The sequence below is a fragment of the Mandrillus leucophaeus genome, unplaced genomic scaffold, assembly GCF_000951045.1.
Source record: "Mandrillus leucophaeus isolate KB7577 unplaced genomic scaffold, Mleu.le_1.0 Scaffold172, whole genome shotgun sequence".
Taxonomy (NCBI): Eukaryota; Metazoa; Chordata; class Mammalia; order Primates; family Cercopithecidae; genus Mandrillus; species Mandrillus leucophaeus.
Window position 1 is genome coordinate 4595772 of NW_012101721.1, and position 17345 is coordinate 4613116.

Consider the following 17345-nt stretch of genomic DNA (forward strand, 5'->3'; position numbering starts at 1 on the left):
AGGAGCTGTTGTTCAAAAGAAGCATTGGTTTTCATACTCCTTCTAGCCACAGAATGTCTTCCTTCAAATAGCTTCTAGAAGGCTAACAACTAAAACAAATAACAAGTAGAGCTGTTCTTACTGAAGCTAGTTTGGACCCCAAACATAACAAGTAGCTCCTAGCTTTCCTCCCATCCTTGGAAAGTTCCTGAAACACAGGAAGATTGAAAACTGTTTGTGTAGTGTAAAGAATGGTGGACTGCATGTGGTTCATCCATTAACCAAACTGCATGCAGCTGGGAGTCTGGGGAGTGCCAGCCGCAGGTCCACCTCCAACTACTTTGTGATGTGAGCAAGTTGCTTTCTCTCCTTTATGAGCATAAGAGATGGTGGGGGCACAAGATCTTTGTACCGGCCCCTTTCTGCACTAATATTCTGCAGGAATGCAAAGGACACAAAAATGGCTAAAGATAAGGTCAGCCAGTCCTGCCGGTCCTCTCTCTCCCCCAGTGCCATTTATCCCTCTGCCCACCCTACTCGCCAAGCTTTAGGAAAGGCTCTCCACTTTGAAAGCACTGCCCTTAACACCTTGTCACCTCTAACAATAACATTTTTACCAGCCTGGTCATATTTTTGTCTTCCCTGCCCAATGACTATATTTTCCAAGAAAACAAGCTCCTTCAAAATGCACTGCCCTCTGCCAAGCAGGGGAGTGCCACATTATCTGCGGTGGGCACTGGCATTAAGGAGGAAATGATTTTCTTTCATCTGTCCAAGTAAATCTTTCCCCAACACTTGTAAAGCTGATTGCTGCCAATTTCCAGCTAGAGAAACACAGCCATTTAGAGGGGGAGACGTTAGTCACTAGAAGATACTTACAACATTTAAAATGGGGCTTTGCTTTTTCCTTTGTTTATTTCCTTTAGGTTGTGTATTTTTTATGTTTTTTCAGTGTTTGCTAGCACTGCTGTTTAGGAGGAGGGAAGTGGAATATATGTGTGTGTTTAACATATACACACAATAAAATATGTTTAGATAATATACGTGTAATATACACACCATATATGTATATAACAATGTATGTGTTCATGTACTTAATGCATGCATACATATATAGTATGCATATATAATGCATGTGAGGAGAGAGAGACAGAGAGAGAGACGGATAGAGAGGGAGCGAACCCTCCCTTTTGAGCTCATGGCCCTTCATCGCTGTCCAGACATAAAAGGAAGCAGAAAGTCTAGCAAGCGTGTGCTAAGCGCCCATCCTGGCCTCTTTGCTGATTCTCCGTATCGTATGTGCCAGGCACTTCCACATTTACCTCTTGCAACTCAAGCATGGGAGAAGGGGAAAAAAGAAATAAAACACTTCCTCCAAAGAGCATAGCCACGGGAATCGCAGGACTGAGAGCAAATAATGATTTCCTCCTCTGCTTTTTAAGTAAATACTGCTGCACAATGAGCTATTGGGCAGGACAGGTGCAAAATAATAGACTCTTTTTCTGGTCGCCCTAGCCCCCACGAGGCCACTGCTAACTGCATCAGGTACTCAATTTTCTTTTGTTATTTAAAAATGTGTTTGTGGATTCCTGGGGGGCAGGGGAGGAGTGGGAAGAGTCCTATTCTAGAATCACCAAGAGAATGGCTTAATTTGTATTTTTGCTTTATTAATGGAAAGCTACCTGTCGGTCCCAGGATTTCTCTACCCAGGGGAGCTTTTAATGCATCTGTCCAATGCAATGGGGCTTAGGGGAAAAAAAAAGCCACTCTTATCAGCAGGCAAAGTCTTATGGAGAAGGGCAGCACACCCAGTGGAAATAGCTGGGACTATCAGAGAAGGAATTGGACTCCTGCTGGGATTTGGGCAAGCCCCTGGACCTCCCAGGCCTCAATTTTCCCTTCCATGAGAATGGGAGAATAATGCACATCTTACCTATTTCAAAGCACTCATGGTGAGGTTATTTTAACCTCATGATAGCTTTGAAATACCTTAATGCCTCAAAAGGGTAAAGAGGCAGAGTAGTAAGAAAAATGCAAGGGGTTATTCTTAATAATGTTTTCATTCAATTGGGTATAATTAATCATTTATCATTTTCTATTCTGAAAGCAGGTTGTCACTTCAGGTAAAGTCAGACACAATCCCAGAAGCATCTGGCTGGAGAGGACATGAGAGCTCATCTCATTCAGACCCTCACTTCCAGATTAAATCACATGGTGATGGATTCAGGTCTTTGCATCATATATCCCTCACAAGTATCTCTCATTATCAAAGGGCAACAAAAATTCTAGAGAGAAAACCTGGAGCCTCAAGCAAACATTTCCGAAAATACTTTACTGCCCTTGTTAATTGAAAAATATATAGATTATCTCCCATTTGCCCACCCTTGTCCATCGACAAAATGAGAGCTATTTGAACAATCTGAGGTGGGAAACATGAGGGTGCTCTTTTATTCTGTGTCCAGCCCCCTTTCCTTGCTCTTTCAGGGTGACAAAGCTACAGAAGTAATACTCCAGGAGGCAAATACGGTAGATCGGGTAGATCTTCCAAGGATGGGTTCTGTCTTTAAATATAAAAGGTTTAGAGAGCTGAGTATGAATATGGAGCTATTCTTTCCTTACTCTTTATGTAGCACTGAATCAATTCATGGAAAGTTTGAGGGGCTAGAGGAGTCTTTCCCTAGGTGTGAGCTGAATGATCTCTGATCTGCTTCTTGGAGCATTCACCCCTGGAAGCCCCAGCTCTCCAACGACAGCTGCCTTCACACTCCTCTTTCACACTGCCCATCACCAGTATTTACTAGTTGGGCAGGTCCCTTGGGGTGAAAGAGCTGCTGAGACCAGGTGGGCACTAAGGCTAGGGGACCAAGATCTGTGCTGGAGCCACACTGGGGAGGCACAGTGCACCTAGCAGCTGGGGCCCACCTGGTCCCCCAGATCATCTTCCCTTCTCCAGGCTAGCGTTGCACCAATGCTTACTTTTCTTCTCAGAGGGATCCCTAGAGAAAGAGAACCTACACTACCCCGAAATCCAAATTTATATTTGTCACTTGGCAAACTTTGCTCAGTTTTTTTCTTCACCTCTGTCCTCCTGGCTTCTATGTGAATAATATATTAATTCATTAGCATTCATTAAAAACTCTGTTCAATTTGGCTGAGCAAATTAGCAGAAACTATGGCATTTAGTTCGAAGGCCAGGGACATTTTGAGAAAAAAAAAGGGGAAGGTTCAGGGACATGTCCACAGGTGAGGGTACTAGAAGTGGGGGGTCAGGTCCATTGGGCACAGTGGTCAAGGGCTCTGATCACCTGGGGGCAGCAGCAGGACAGTGGGTGCTGATGGGATGGGCAGGTGCAGTCCATAGGATACCCGTCCATCTGTGTGAGAGACACAGAAACCTGTTCATTGAAGACAAACTTTATCTACCTCACTGTTTTGTATATGCATAGATCTGACTTTTTGACTAGTCTGGAGCAAGTGGAGAACAGGATTTCAGTAGAGACATTGCTCTCACTTTGGTGTCAGAAAGCTGAATTTTACTTGTGATTCTGTATGTCCTAGCTATGTGACTTTGAGTTTGTTATTTAATCATCAAGCCTTAGTTCCTTTCTCTGAGAAACAGTGATAATGATAATCCCTACCTTGTAAGGTGATTCTGATGAAACAATGAACAGAAACTTGAAAAGTACTGGCATATAAGTGGTTCACAAAATTAGACATTGTCTTAGTTCTGGCAGCTATAACAGAATACCATTGACTGGGTTGCTTAAACAACAGACATTTATTTCTCATAGTTCTGGAGGCTGGGAAGTCCCAGATCAGGGTGCCAGCATGGTCAGGTTCTGGTGAGGGCCCACTTCCTAGTTTGCAGGTGACATTTTTCTTGCTGTGTTTTCATGCAGGGGAGACCAAAGAGAGGAAGCAAGCTCTCTAGCATCTGTTCTTATAGGACACTAATCCATCATGACAATCACTTCCAAAAGGCCCCACCTCCCAGTACTACCACACTGGGGATTAGACAGCAACATATGAATTCTGGGGGGACACAGACATTCAGTCCATATTTGGTATTGTTACTACCTATCTCCTTCCCCTCCTTATTTAAAAGGCTCTCTGCTTTTAGACCCACTATTGAAAACACATTTTAGAATGGTCTCCTCCATCCAGCCTGCTTTTCTAATATAGTTCTTGACATCAACTGAACTTCCAGAAAATTCTGTATCAAGAATACTCTTAGCATCAAGAAAAAGTTAAATGTCTCCTTAGAAATATGGGCAAAAGTTACAAACATCTGACTTACAAAGAAGAGACATAACTGTTCAATAAACCAAAAACATACACACAAAACGAACTTCAGCCTTGATAGTAATAAAGATGCAAACAAAAATCAATTAAATTATACTTTCCGTTTTCCAAAATGATAAAAGATTTAAGTTATGATGAAGTAAGTGTTGTCAAGGGTGTGGAGGGGCAAGATACTCATACACTATTAATGCGAGTATAAACTGATAGCACCTTTCTAGAGAGCAATATAACAAAATGAATCAATAGCCACCCTTTGTACTAAATTGACCCAATAATAAAACAAGAAAACCTAGAAATAGACTCAAATACATGTACTAATTTGGTATATGATGAAGATAACATTTCAAATTAATGGAGTGAAGATGAATTATCAATAAACATAGTTGGGACAACTGGGTAGCCATCTGATAAGATATTAAGTTGAGTTTCTAGCTCACTTTATGTGCCAAAATAAATTTCAGGTGGATCAAATATATAAATGTGAAAGAGGAATCCATAAAAGTACTATGAGAAAACATGGGAACAATCATTAATAATCTCAGTGAACAAGACTTTTCTACTAAGATGCCTTAAAATTTGTTTCTATAAATATGTGATTTATTAGGTGATATAAGACAATAAAAATATTGTGTGAAATCTAGCCCATGCTTGTGATAACCATGACTAATATTTCTGTAAACAGACTCATCTGCCAACTTTGGATTTGCCAGTAAAGAAGTTTCAATGAGCTGCTTTGATTCCATCATGCATTTGGAAATGCCTTCCACAGAGAAACATGGCCATAACATAGGCAGATTATGGTCCAGTGGTGCAAATCTGTATTTGATGTATTTGACACTGGATTCAAAGAAACTTCTATATTGCCTATATCTGGCTTCTCTGCCTCTGAATATGTAGGGGAGAGTGGGGAGAAGCAGTCATCTGGGAAAAAAAATCTTCTTAATACTTTCTACAGTTTCTTATCTAAAACCACTGGGTTTTAAAATTTGGAGGGAGGGTAATACTGTAAATACTTAGTATATTACAAAACCTCAAGCAGCATCAGGGCAACATTCTATAACCAAATACATTGTTATTTCTGCAGCATACAAATGAATCTTCACAGCAAGCAAGAGGGATAAAACCACACATGCATCCAAGCCAAAAGTTTTACACCAAATGAGTTTTAGCAATGAATTTGTGAAAATGCTTTCAGTTCTCAGAGTATTATGGATAAGAGAATGGGGGCTAAAATGTAAAGAGTAACTACAAATCAATAAAGAAAAAACAACAATCCATTAGAAAATGGGCAATGACATAAATAACTCACAGAAAAAGAAATACAAATGGCCCTTAGATGAATGAAAAAAATTATCAACCAGTCCTATTACTAATAAAATAAATGCAAAACAAAACTACAAGATAACAGTTTTAGATATCAGATGGATAAACATCTGAAAGTTTGAGAGGATATTGGTGTTAAGAGTGTAAGGAAACGTGTAGTCTTTTATGTTGCTAGTAGGCACACATTGTGGTAAAACTTCTAAGAAGATCTATTTAACAAAATCAATAAAAATTTAATGAAGTAAACAATTTCACATCTAGGAGTTTATTCTAGATATACCCAATGATAGGTTAAATACATCATGTTATAATATACACATAACATACAGTACAGTATTAAGCAACACCTAAAAAGAATGTGATAAATCTTTATGTACTGATATAAAACAATACCCGACAGGACACAGTGGCTCACGCCTATAATCCCAGCACTTTGGGAGGCTGAGGCGGGCGAATCACAAGGTCAGGAGATCGAGACCATCCTGGCTAACACGGTGAAACCCCGTCTCTACTAAAAATACGAAAACTTATCCGGGTGTCATGGCGGCGCCTGTAGTCCCAGCTACTTGGGAGGCTGAGGCAGGAGAATGGCTTGAACCCGGGAGGCGGAGCTTGCAGTGAGCCGAGATTGCACCACTGCACTCCAGCCTGGGCGACAGAGCGAGACTCCGTCTCAAAAACAAAAACCAAAAACCAAAAAAAACTCAAAAAAACCAAGATATGCTGTTAAGAAAGCAAATAAGAACCAAAGAAAACCAAGGTGGAGTATACACTGGGTTTATTAAGGTACAATTTGTAGAGAGGGAAAGGAAGAATTTGATGAAATTGCCACTTTTATAGGTCAAAATGATAATGTACATTAAAAAAGTAACAGTTGTTGTCCCTGGGTAGGGAAACTGAGTGTCTGGGATACAGGAATATGACAGAGATTTTTCAGCATATATATATTTTTCATGTATATCATATATATATATATAGATATGCTTGAATTAAACAAATATTAGGTCTCATCCTATCTTAATCTCTTTCATATTTTCATTTTTTATTCTGTCTGTGCTGCTTTAGGGGTAATATCTGAGTTATTTTCTATTTCACTAATTCTCTTTTATTTTTATACAGAGAGATTTTTGTGAGATTTTATATATATGTATATTATATATGTAATATATATGTATATTTAATATATGTATACACATATTATATGTATATTTAATATATGTATATTATATATGTATATTATATACATATAATTTATATATATGTATATATGGAGAGAGAGAGAGGGAAGGAGAGAAAGAAGCCCTTTTGTATTTTGGCTTAGGTGCTACTGCTAAGGAAATAAGAAAAAATTAAAAAATGATTTATTCACATCATGATTTAGAAGATCAATTTAAACATTCAACAGTAATAGTAATAGGTTAAATAAATAATGACATCTTTATGATGGACTAACATGCAGTCATCAGAAATCAAGTTGTAGAAGAATGTTTATACTCATGGAAAATAGTTTATGGTATATTAACAATTTTAAAACATAGACTAGAAAACAGAATGTTGCCATATTCATAAAAATAAAAAGTAAAAATGATATATCACCATGTGAGTAAATAGACCAAGGAAAAGACAAGAAGGGTCTATATGAAAATATTCTTCTCACAATTATTCACTGAGTTCTTACTGTGCGTGAGAAATTCTTCAGGCTGCTAGGCATAGAAGTCTGAACAAAATAGTTATAGTTCTGCTATTCATGGAGCATAGTTTAGCAGAAGACATGCAGAATGAAGAGAGAAAAAATAAAATTATATGAGAAAGAATTTTAAGAATTACTCCAGACTGGGTGGTTAGAGAAGCTTCATTGAGGAGGTGATATTTAGGTTAGCCTAAATGGTCCTAGGACCTGAAGGATAAGGAGCCAGTCATGCGGAAAGAAGTAGATGAACATTCCAGGCAGGTGGAGCAGTGTTTGCAGAGATCGAAAAAGTGTACTGTGTTCATGGCCATGAGAGGAATCCAGTGAATGCAAAGCAAGGGAGAGAGGGAGAGAACAGCACAAGTGAAGATGGAAAAGGGAGGTCAGACATAGCTCATACAGGAGCTTACAGCTAAAACAATGAATTAAATTTGGTTATAAATGCAGTGTTGTTGAGAGTTCAGCTATCATTATAACTGCACACTTTTTCCTCTGGTTGATTTTAAGATCTTCTCACCATCTGTGGTATCCTAAAATTCACTATGATGTATGTAAGAGAGAATTTCTTTTTGTTTATATTGTTTGGACTTGTAAGGACTCTTAAATCTGCCTTTAAAGAATTTCAAAAAAATTCTTAGTTGTTTTCTCTTCAAATATCACCTCTGCCTCATTTTGTCTCTCCTCTCCATCTATAACTTGAAATAAATAAATATCAGGTCTCATTCTATCTCCTAGTCTCTTTCATATTTCCATTTTTTACTCTCTGCTGCTTTTTGGGTAATATCTGAGTTATCGTCTAGTTCACTAATTCTTTTTTATTAGCATGTCAGTTGTTAAACCCATTGAGTCTCTATTACTGTATTTTTCATTTCTGGAAATTCCATTTGTTTTTATTTCAAATATTCTAGGTTGTGTTTTATAGTTTTGTGTTCCATGAAGATATTTTTCCATATTATTATAAAATGCTTCTGTTAATTTTATAAAAAGTTTCTGTCAGACTGTTTTTGCTGTCTGTTGTTTATGCTGATTCTTCCTTATGATACTTTATGCTTTGTATCTTGGTATTTTCTGCTGTGTTCTATTCATTATCTTTGGAAAATTATTTCTGAGACATCATTGAAGCATAGTATAACTTCCTTCAAAGATAATATATGTAGGTTTTGTTTTGTTTATGCCTCTGTGTACTTCTAGAGTTTGGCCATAGCAAACCATATTCCCAGCTTTTTAATGTCCCTTTCAGTTCATGAGAATTTAGCCCACTAATTTACTAGAGGACCATTTTGTACTTACTTCTATAAGAGAGCTTATTTTTTCTCTTATGAATCTGTTCATAGCTGGGGAAATTGGCCTTTAAATCCGTGGGGTGGGGTGGCTACACCTGCCTTTTGGTGTCCCAGCTTTTTGTGGGGAGGTGTCCTATTTCATGCTCACTTTAGAAAGGCTTAGGAATTTGGTTATTGTCTTCATTGTTTGATAAGTTTATAATCAGTTCACCCAGTTCAGCAAATACCACTGCGGCAAAATACACCGTTTGATGCTCGGGGTTCTTAATTTCCAATAGATTTTGACATAGTTGTTATTTACCATAAGATTAGCCCTTTGATGCCTTTAAGAATCTTTTTAAAAAGTTATTCATTATATCATGCCTGTAATCCCAGCACTTTGGGAGGCTGAGGCGGGCAGATCACGAGGTCAGGAGATCGAGACCATCCATGGCTAACATGGTGAAACCCCATCTCTACTAAAAATACAAAAAATTATCCGGGTGTGGTGGCAGGCACCTGTAGTCCCAGCTACTCGGGAGGCTGAGGCAGGAGAATGGCGTGAACCTGGGAGGTGGAGCTTGCAGTGAGCCAAGATCGTGCCACTGCACTCCAGCCTGGGCGACAGAGCAAGACTCTGTCTCAAAAAAAAAAAAAAAAAGTTATTCATTACAATTAGTTGTTTTCAACATGAGACTTCCCAAACAATGTAGCCTGCCTTATCCTCAGAAAAAGAAGTTGATTCTAAGTGCAGTTGGAAACCACTGAAGGTATTACACAGACGAATGATTTTATCCAATTTACTTTTTAAAAATTACTCTATGATATGGAGAATGGAATGGAGGAGGCAAGAGTGAAGTCAGTAGGCTTAATGAAAGACTATTGAGTAATTTAGGCGAGCAGGTTGGTTTGAGTCAGGTTGTGACAGTGAAGAGGGAGCAAAATAGGTAAGTTTAGTTATATTTTGTAGGTAAGAATAGAAGGGACTTATGGATAATTGGATGTTAGATAAGGAGATGGAGTCATTCACAATGACTCCCAGGTTCTGTCTTAAACAACCATTTGAATGATGGTGTCATTGAGAGGCTGCCATGATATGAGGATATAGCAGATGATGCGAGTTTGATTCAGGGTTGTGTGTGTGTGTGTACACTTATGTAAGTGTTTGTGTATGTGTGGAAATAAAATTCAGTTACAAGCTTGTAATGCTTAATAGGAGAGATCCAAGTATCACCATTAATAGTGATTATTTCTGGATGATGAGATTGGGGGAATTTTCTGTTTTTCCACATTTTGACTGCTAAGCATGTATTTTATTTGTTTTTAAGGAAAAAATGTTGTTTTAAAATAGAGGCAGCCCCTGTATACTACAGAAACTATAATTCCTTTTGAAAAGTTGAAATTGATCATCTTTGTATTAACATTCCCATCTGTTTCCACTTCTGTATATTATTTGTGTATGTTTGTGTGTATCCACCATACTGTAAATTACTGTAGTGTCTGTCAGAGACCATGTCTGATTTATTTCTTATCACTTTTCCCTAGTATCTACCACATTGCAGTGCACATGGTAGATGCTTAATAACTGCTGAGTAAATGAAAGCTTTTACAGATTAAAGATACTCCATAGCTAGTTTTTCATTGAATTATGGATTAGACTGCCCAGAAGGATGTTGCAAATCACAAAGCAACATGTTTTTCCATTCAGGCATTCCATTCCATTCCCAAAACTATACCAGGCAGAACCTACTTTTTCACGTTAAACCCAGAGAAACTAAGGTGGAGGCTGAACTTTGGAGACTCACTCACATCTCTTCCACTTGAGTCCTAGATGGGCTCTCTTTTCCCAAAGGCAGCAACAAACTGAGCATTGCAGGAACACCTAACCGGCCCAGGCCGGCTTCAGTGACATCAACCTTAATGCATTAGCTTGCCTACAGCTTTGCAACAGCACAGATGGTATGAGAAACCCCTCGCTGCTATGGACTCCCAGACATACCATGGGCCTCCCTTCTACCATAATAAGCTTCCTCACTCTCCCACAAGAGCAGACTGTATAATGATGACATTTCACTCAGCAAACCCTGGAAGAGCGTAGGGGTTGGTTTCCTCTTGTTTTATTGTTGTAACTACTGCATAAGTATAAACCTTCTTAGAAATCCTCAGAGTGTAAAGCCTGAGACAGAGCAATCTCTCTGGAGCCAGCAGGCTCCTCACTCATCAATTATGCACATGCTGGTGTCATTCTCAGGGCTGGACTATGGAAAAGCCATATAACGTAGACAGGTATTTAAAAGTCAAATTCTCCTAGACTCTCGATGGGATCGAAAGCAAGATGTACAGTGCAAGCCAGAAAGTGAGAAAAATGCTCTGGTTTCCGTAACTCTCTTCACCTCTCCTAGAGTTTCCCTCTCTAGCTATAACCTCATCAGTGTAAAGATTGGGAGATTTTTCAGTGTTCCTGCAAAGCGATGCCTAGTGCCCATCCTGCTTCAATGCTCTTGTTTTGGCAGCTTCCCAGAGGGCCTGTGCCAAAGCCACAGGCTGTCTGGAGAGAACACCCAGCTGGCCATCCCGAGGAACACTACCACAGAGACGCTGAGTCAGGCCCAGCCAAGCAACAGCAGCTGTTGCAATGGGACTTCAGGGAGTGGAGGCCGCCTAGTGCTCTGTGTTAGCAAGGCACTGAACAGCATCTGCAAACCACAAAAAGCCAATGCATAATGCAGAAGTGCATGCTCCACTTTCTACCTCTTTCTTCATTGTTCTCCAAGGAAATGTAAAATAGAGAGCTTGGCCATAGTTTCTGCCTACAGTTATGTCCTTAAATACTCCTGTCTATGGCATTATTTTCCTATACCCAGGCATCTTTGAAAAGTCAAGGCAATGCATACTACAATGGAGCTAAAGCATGGTAGTGGGAAAAAGCATGGCTGGCTTTCAGGTAATTGGTTCTTCAGGCCTCATTTTCTATATTCTGAGATCCCTGAACAAAAGGCACTAGAGGTAATGGTGAGGCTGAGTAAAGAGAGGAGGTTCTGGTGCTGCTGGAGCTCTGGGTGTGCCATACCTTGACCTAGGCACTAGGCACCAAAACCCCAGCCTCCACTCCTTTGCTGCTCCCCTTAGACTTCTATCCAAAGCTCCCAGAGCTCAAATGAAAGCAGCAGGCAAAAAGTCAAATACTTCATTAAAAGCAGCAAGAGACTCTATTGTAAACCTGCAGCTTTTGCCCATCAAAGATCAGACACTGGGATCCAAATCGGTTCTGGTTTCAATCAGAGATCAGATACTGAAGGGATAGCTTGTGGTGTGTATCTTTTCAATGTGCTGCAGAAAGCCCTTCTGTTTCTCCTGTTTTTACCTGATTTTTATACCCTGTAGAGACCCTCAAGAACTGCTGTTCATAATACACAGACACAGACACACACACACACACACACACACACACACCCTCATTATGCTAAGCAAGGGAGAAGCCTAGAAAACACTTCAAAAGGTAAGCAAAGTTTTGAGTTTCAGGTTTATTGAATTCCCAGAAATGATGTCTCTCCTCCTGAGAAACGGTAGTGTTTGGAAACAACTTTAATCTGGCTGAAGAAAAGAGGGAGGAAAAGACACAGGGAGAGAGCGCGCTGGCCGAGGGAAGAGATGGAGGGAAAGAGAGAGGGAATTGTTAATTTCAATTGATTTTCTGATAAGGTTTCATATCCTGAAGTGTGCTTCAAATCTGAGAAGTGACATCTGCTGAGATCGCCCGTCAGTGTCTGAATTCTCCTGAATGTAATTAGATCTGAGACAAGATAGAAGACTCAGTACGGTGGCCCTTAGGGAGGAAATGGTCTTTGAAAAGAATTATGTTAATCAGACTAGCCTTCTTCTTGCATCTGTTCTGCTGTTATTCTGGGTAAAATTAATAGGTCTAAGGAAGGATCTGATCATAATGACAATCTGGTCTTCACAGCAGGAGGTTTTATAAAGGAGTTGAACTGTGCCTTGTTGAGAACACTTAAAGTAATTAGTTACAGGGCTACTCACTTTCTTTCCTTTTTAATAATAATAATGGTTATTAATGTTTACAAATTAAAGAGTCTTACTCTAGATGAAAGGAATGCTGAAACGGAGACTCGGGAGTAGACGCCTGTACCTTTATGCCTCCTGCTGGGGTTGAGGATCCTACAGCAAACCCCCCTTTTTTGTGGATTGTCCTCCCTTTTTCACTTCTCCACCAACTGATCCCTTCCCTCTTTGCTCCCCAGGGTACTGCTAGAAACAAAGTGCTTAGAGCTTACAGTGGGGAGGAGTCAGCAGAGCTCAGGGTGGAGGCTGTGAAGTAGGTGCTCAGTAAATATTTGCTGGGAGGATGGAAGAAAGAGATGCAGAAAGGAAGAAAGACTAGAAGTAAAAAATGAAGAATAAGAAGAAAAAAGAAAATAACAAAAGGAGGAAGAAAGACTAGAAGTTAAAAGGAAAAAAAGAAGGAAGACAGAGAGAAAGGAAGAAGGGAAAGAAGGAAGAGGAAGAAAGGAAAAGCATTCTTATTACCTTACTAGAAGGTGTAACTTCAAAGGAGGGGCAAGTGTTGATGTCATAATTTGTGTTCAGTTCTCTTCTCTGTAAGTCTATAAACCAGGGTGAGCAAACTGACAGCCAGCGGGCTAAGTTCTGCCCACCCCTTGTTTTGGTAAATAAAGGGGACATTTTGGCCTATAGGTTTACATAGTGTCTATAGCTGCTTTCACACCTACACCTGCATAGGCTGTATGGCTGTCCCAAGCCCAAAAATTTACATGTGGCCTTTCATAGAAAAAGTTTGCTGATCTCTGTTATCATCTCTTGAGATAATTTGATGTTAGGACACCGTCAGTGGGACTGACTTTTCGGAATAGAACTGTATGATGTTTAGAGACAGGTAGTCTCTCTTAGGGGTGTAGGCAGTGGGGTAGGGTGAGGAAGGAGGGATGAAAGAGGGTGAACTGTTTTTTGTTTTTTTTTTTTTGAGACAGAATCTCACTCTGTCACCCAGGCTGGAGTGCAGTGGCATGATCTCGACTTGCCGCAACCTCTGCCTCCCGGGATCAAGCGATTCTTGTGCCTCATCCTCCAGAGTAGCTGGGATTACAGGTGCACACCACCATGCCCAGCTAATTTTTGTATTTTTGGTAGAGACGGGGTTTCACCATGTTGGCTAGGCTGGTCTCGAACCCCTGACCTCAGGTGATCCACCCACCTCGGCCTCCCAAAGTGCTGGGATTACAGGTGTGAGCCACCGTGCCCAGCCTGACAGTGAACTGTTAAATTTCTGTCTTCTCCATCTGAGAACACGTCCCAAGAGGTCGAGATGCAGTGTGTCTGGCCCATGTCCACAGGGCTGAAGGGGGCTGCAGAGGGGGCAAGATTGAAAACTGAAGACCTACTTTGTCTCCGAACAAATTGTCACCACTCAATTTAATGTGGATGTACAACTGACAACACAGAGTGATAAAAGAGTGAGACAAAGAGAAGACTAAGGTCCAAGATCTTCCTCATACTGACTCCATCATCCTAGCCAAACCATTCAACATAGGTCCAGTCTTCTGAGCTTATCTTCTCTCTTGTGAAATGGAGAGGAAAGTAATATAACTTTATAGCTTTGATGTGTTAGATAAGCAAAGTGTTTCAAATACGTTGAAAGCAAAATAGTTTTCAGCAAACAGTTATTACATAATAGTGATAATAGTAATTTTGTAATAATATGATGGACCTGGATAAGCCACCGTTTGTGTGCTGTGAAAGGGCAGACTACAGTCTCCTGAGATCTGGCTCTAACAGAAGATCCTATGTCTAAAAGGCATTTTTGATAAAGCGGAGTGTGCTGAGGCATCTTGAAACTATAAGACAATGAACCCTAAATCCAGTGGCATAAAACTACAAGCATTAATTTCTTGCTCAAACATCTGACAGTCAGCTGGACTTTAGCTGATCTAGAACCAGCTCAGCTGGGCTTAGCTGCAAGTTGTAGATCTGGTTCAATGAGGATGTTTTTCTCATGCTTTTTGGACCAGCAATTTCCCAAAGCATGCTCTTTTCACAGCGATAGTCAGGAACATATGAACCCAAGCCTCTGCTTGCATCACATCTGTTAACATCCCTTTGGCCTCAGCAAGAAATAAGAAAGCATGTTCCTCTCACCATGCAGCCAAAGCAAGTCAAATGGCCAAGCCCAGCACCCATTGGGTTGGGAAGAGTATTCCTCCTTGGAAGTCAGTCAGTGGGAGTGAGGATTTGCTGAAAAATAATCTACTATAGAAGACAAAGCACTAGCTAGGTAGTGCCCAGCATACTCTTGAGCCACTGGACCCAGTTATTTAAATGTGCTGCCATTTTAGCACACGTTAGCGGATCATCAATGGAGGAGGGACCATAGATCCACTTGCCAATTCGGTGAACAGCTCACCTTTGGCCTCGCATTTGTGTTTTTTCACATCTGTGACTGTGGACTGCCAGGCAGAAAAAAACCTGCACGATTTCTCCAATAACTCAAATTCATTGATCAACTTTTATTTAAGAATCTGCATGATTTAAGAAAAAAATTAATTTCTTTTGAAAACATAGTTGTAATAAAGGCGCAGGAGGATTGAAGATAATGGTAACAAGGAGGCAGAGGGAACCAAGACCAAAATCAGATTTCAGCAAGAACTGAGGTCACCTTAAATAAGAATGACAGCCATGGGCAGGGGGTCCTAATTAATTAATTACACCTTAATTGAAAAAAACTGCCTTTGTTCTTGTATTGTCCTCACTGTCCTCTAGAGCTGTGGGAATGCTGTGGCTTCTGGGCAAGGGAAGGGAAGGGAAGAAAAAGGGTAAAGCCAGTTCTCTGTGTTTCTTTCTCTGTCTTTTTCTTTCTCTTCCTCCTGCTCCACAAGAGGTAAGGGTAAGGTTACCATAGGATCCACAGCTTCATAAATATGCAGAAGAAAGACACAAATCAACTTGAAATCCAAAAAAAATAATTAAAATATAAATAGACTTGTTTGTTTCAAGGATTTGCAATGAATGCTTGACTCAGTCTGAAGATTAATCAGTGATGGGTAATTATACTTGCGCACACACACACATCCATGCACACAAAAAGACAACCCTGGTCCCCTTTAAACAACATGAATACAAAAACAGTGTGAGTTTTCTGGTTCAAACAGAGGTGAAGTCACCTGAAGCTCCCTGCTGAGTTGGAGAGTTTGCTTCGTATCTGCTGCTGAGCCACCAGCACATGAAGAGGTCATGGGTGGAGCATCGCTGTTATCTACAAGCAGCTTTCCTTCTCCCTCCTTCCCTCCCTCCTGCTCTTCTTTCCTTCCTTTCTGTTTCCCTTTATTATTTTTTTCTGCATTTTCTCCCCGGAATTTGACTTTTTCGCTGCCAAAGGAGATAAGCAATCTATTGGTCCACAGACATTTATGAAGTTTTAATTACTGCGCCAAGCTCTACAACAGACAATAAGGTGAAGAAACCCAAACTCTGTCCTGTAGGAACTAGGTATAGAACAGTTTTCTCAATTGTGGGTCATTTTGGCCCCCTAGGAGACATTCAAAAGTGCTGGAGGCATTTTTTATTGCTATGGCTTGGGGTGGGATGGGTGTTATCAGAATTTAGTGAGCAGAAGCCTGGGAGACCGCCAAACATCCTAAAATACACAGGAAAGTCCCAAACACAGAATTATCAGGTCGTAAATGTCAATAGTGCTGAGGTTGAGAAACCCTGGTTTAGAAGGACAACCAAAATACAAACACGTTAAAGGTGAGTTACTCCCAGGCTGTGACAAATAGGGGCCGGCATGTTCTATGATACTTGGCTTCAGGCAAACTGTAGGTTTTGTTTCTATCTCCGGTCTCTGGCTTTCTCCAGCTCTGCAGGCTCCCAGCTTTGCTGTCACCTTTAAGAACATGGAACTGTTGATCCTGGTTGTAGTATTAGGAATAAAGCACCTCTGCCCTAATGCACCAATGCACCATTCCTTGAACCCTTCTAGTGGCTCAGTGTTCAGCCATCTATCCATCCATCCATGCATGCATGCGTCCTTTTATCCAGCCAGCAGTATTCATGTGGCACTACTAGAGTTATTCAAACTCTGCTAGGTACATCACCCTCTCAGACAGGACTTATTGGGAAACAAATCCATGTTCAACATGTGAATTGGAAACAACCGTGGCTGAGTACTCCATGAAAGTGGTTTTGCCTGACACCCGTGGGCGAATGTGCCAGTTGCCGCCTCTCTGATTAATGCCTCCAATTCCCCATCTATTCAATGGGAGTATGACTCCCACCCATTGCATTGTACCTCAGGATATGTACCCAGGTAATCAGTCTGGTCCACTGCTGGAGAAAGAAGAAAGGAATGAAAGCGCAGTAGCATCCTGCCTCTGCCCCACACTAGTTCTGTAGCCTTGGGCATGTTTCTCAAACTGTCTGTGCCTTAGCTTCCTCGTTTGTACAATAAGAATAGTGGCACTTCACTAAAGAGTCACAGCAAGGATTGAGTCAATATATGAAAAGTGCTTAGAACAATGCCTAGCACAAGGCAAGAACTCAAAAACTATTAACCATCATTATCAATTATCATCAGTACTGAGAGAGTAGTCACTAGTTTGCAGATCATAAAAAATGTTACTAAGGGTCAGAGGCCTGGAGAAAAGCAGTGAAACCCTGTATTTAGCAGTGAGAACCCTAGGGAGCACCTTCTTTTACCACAGACTGTTAAAATAGCATTTTTCAACCTCAGCACCCTTGAGATGTAGGGCCCAATAATT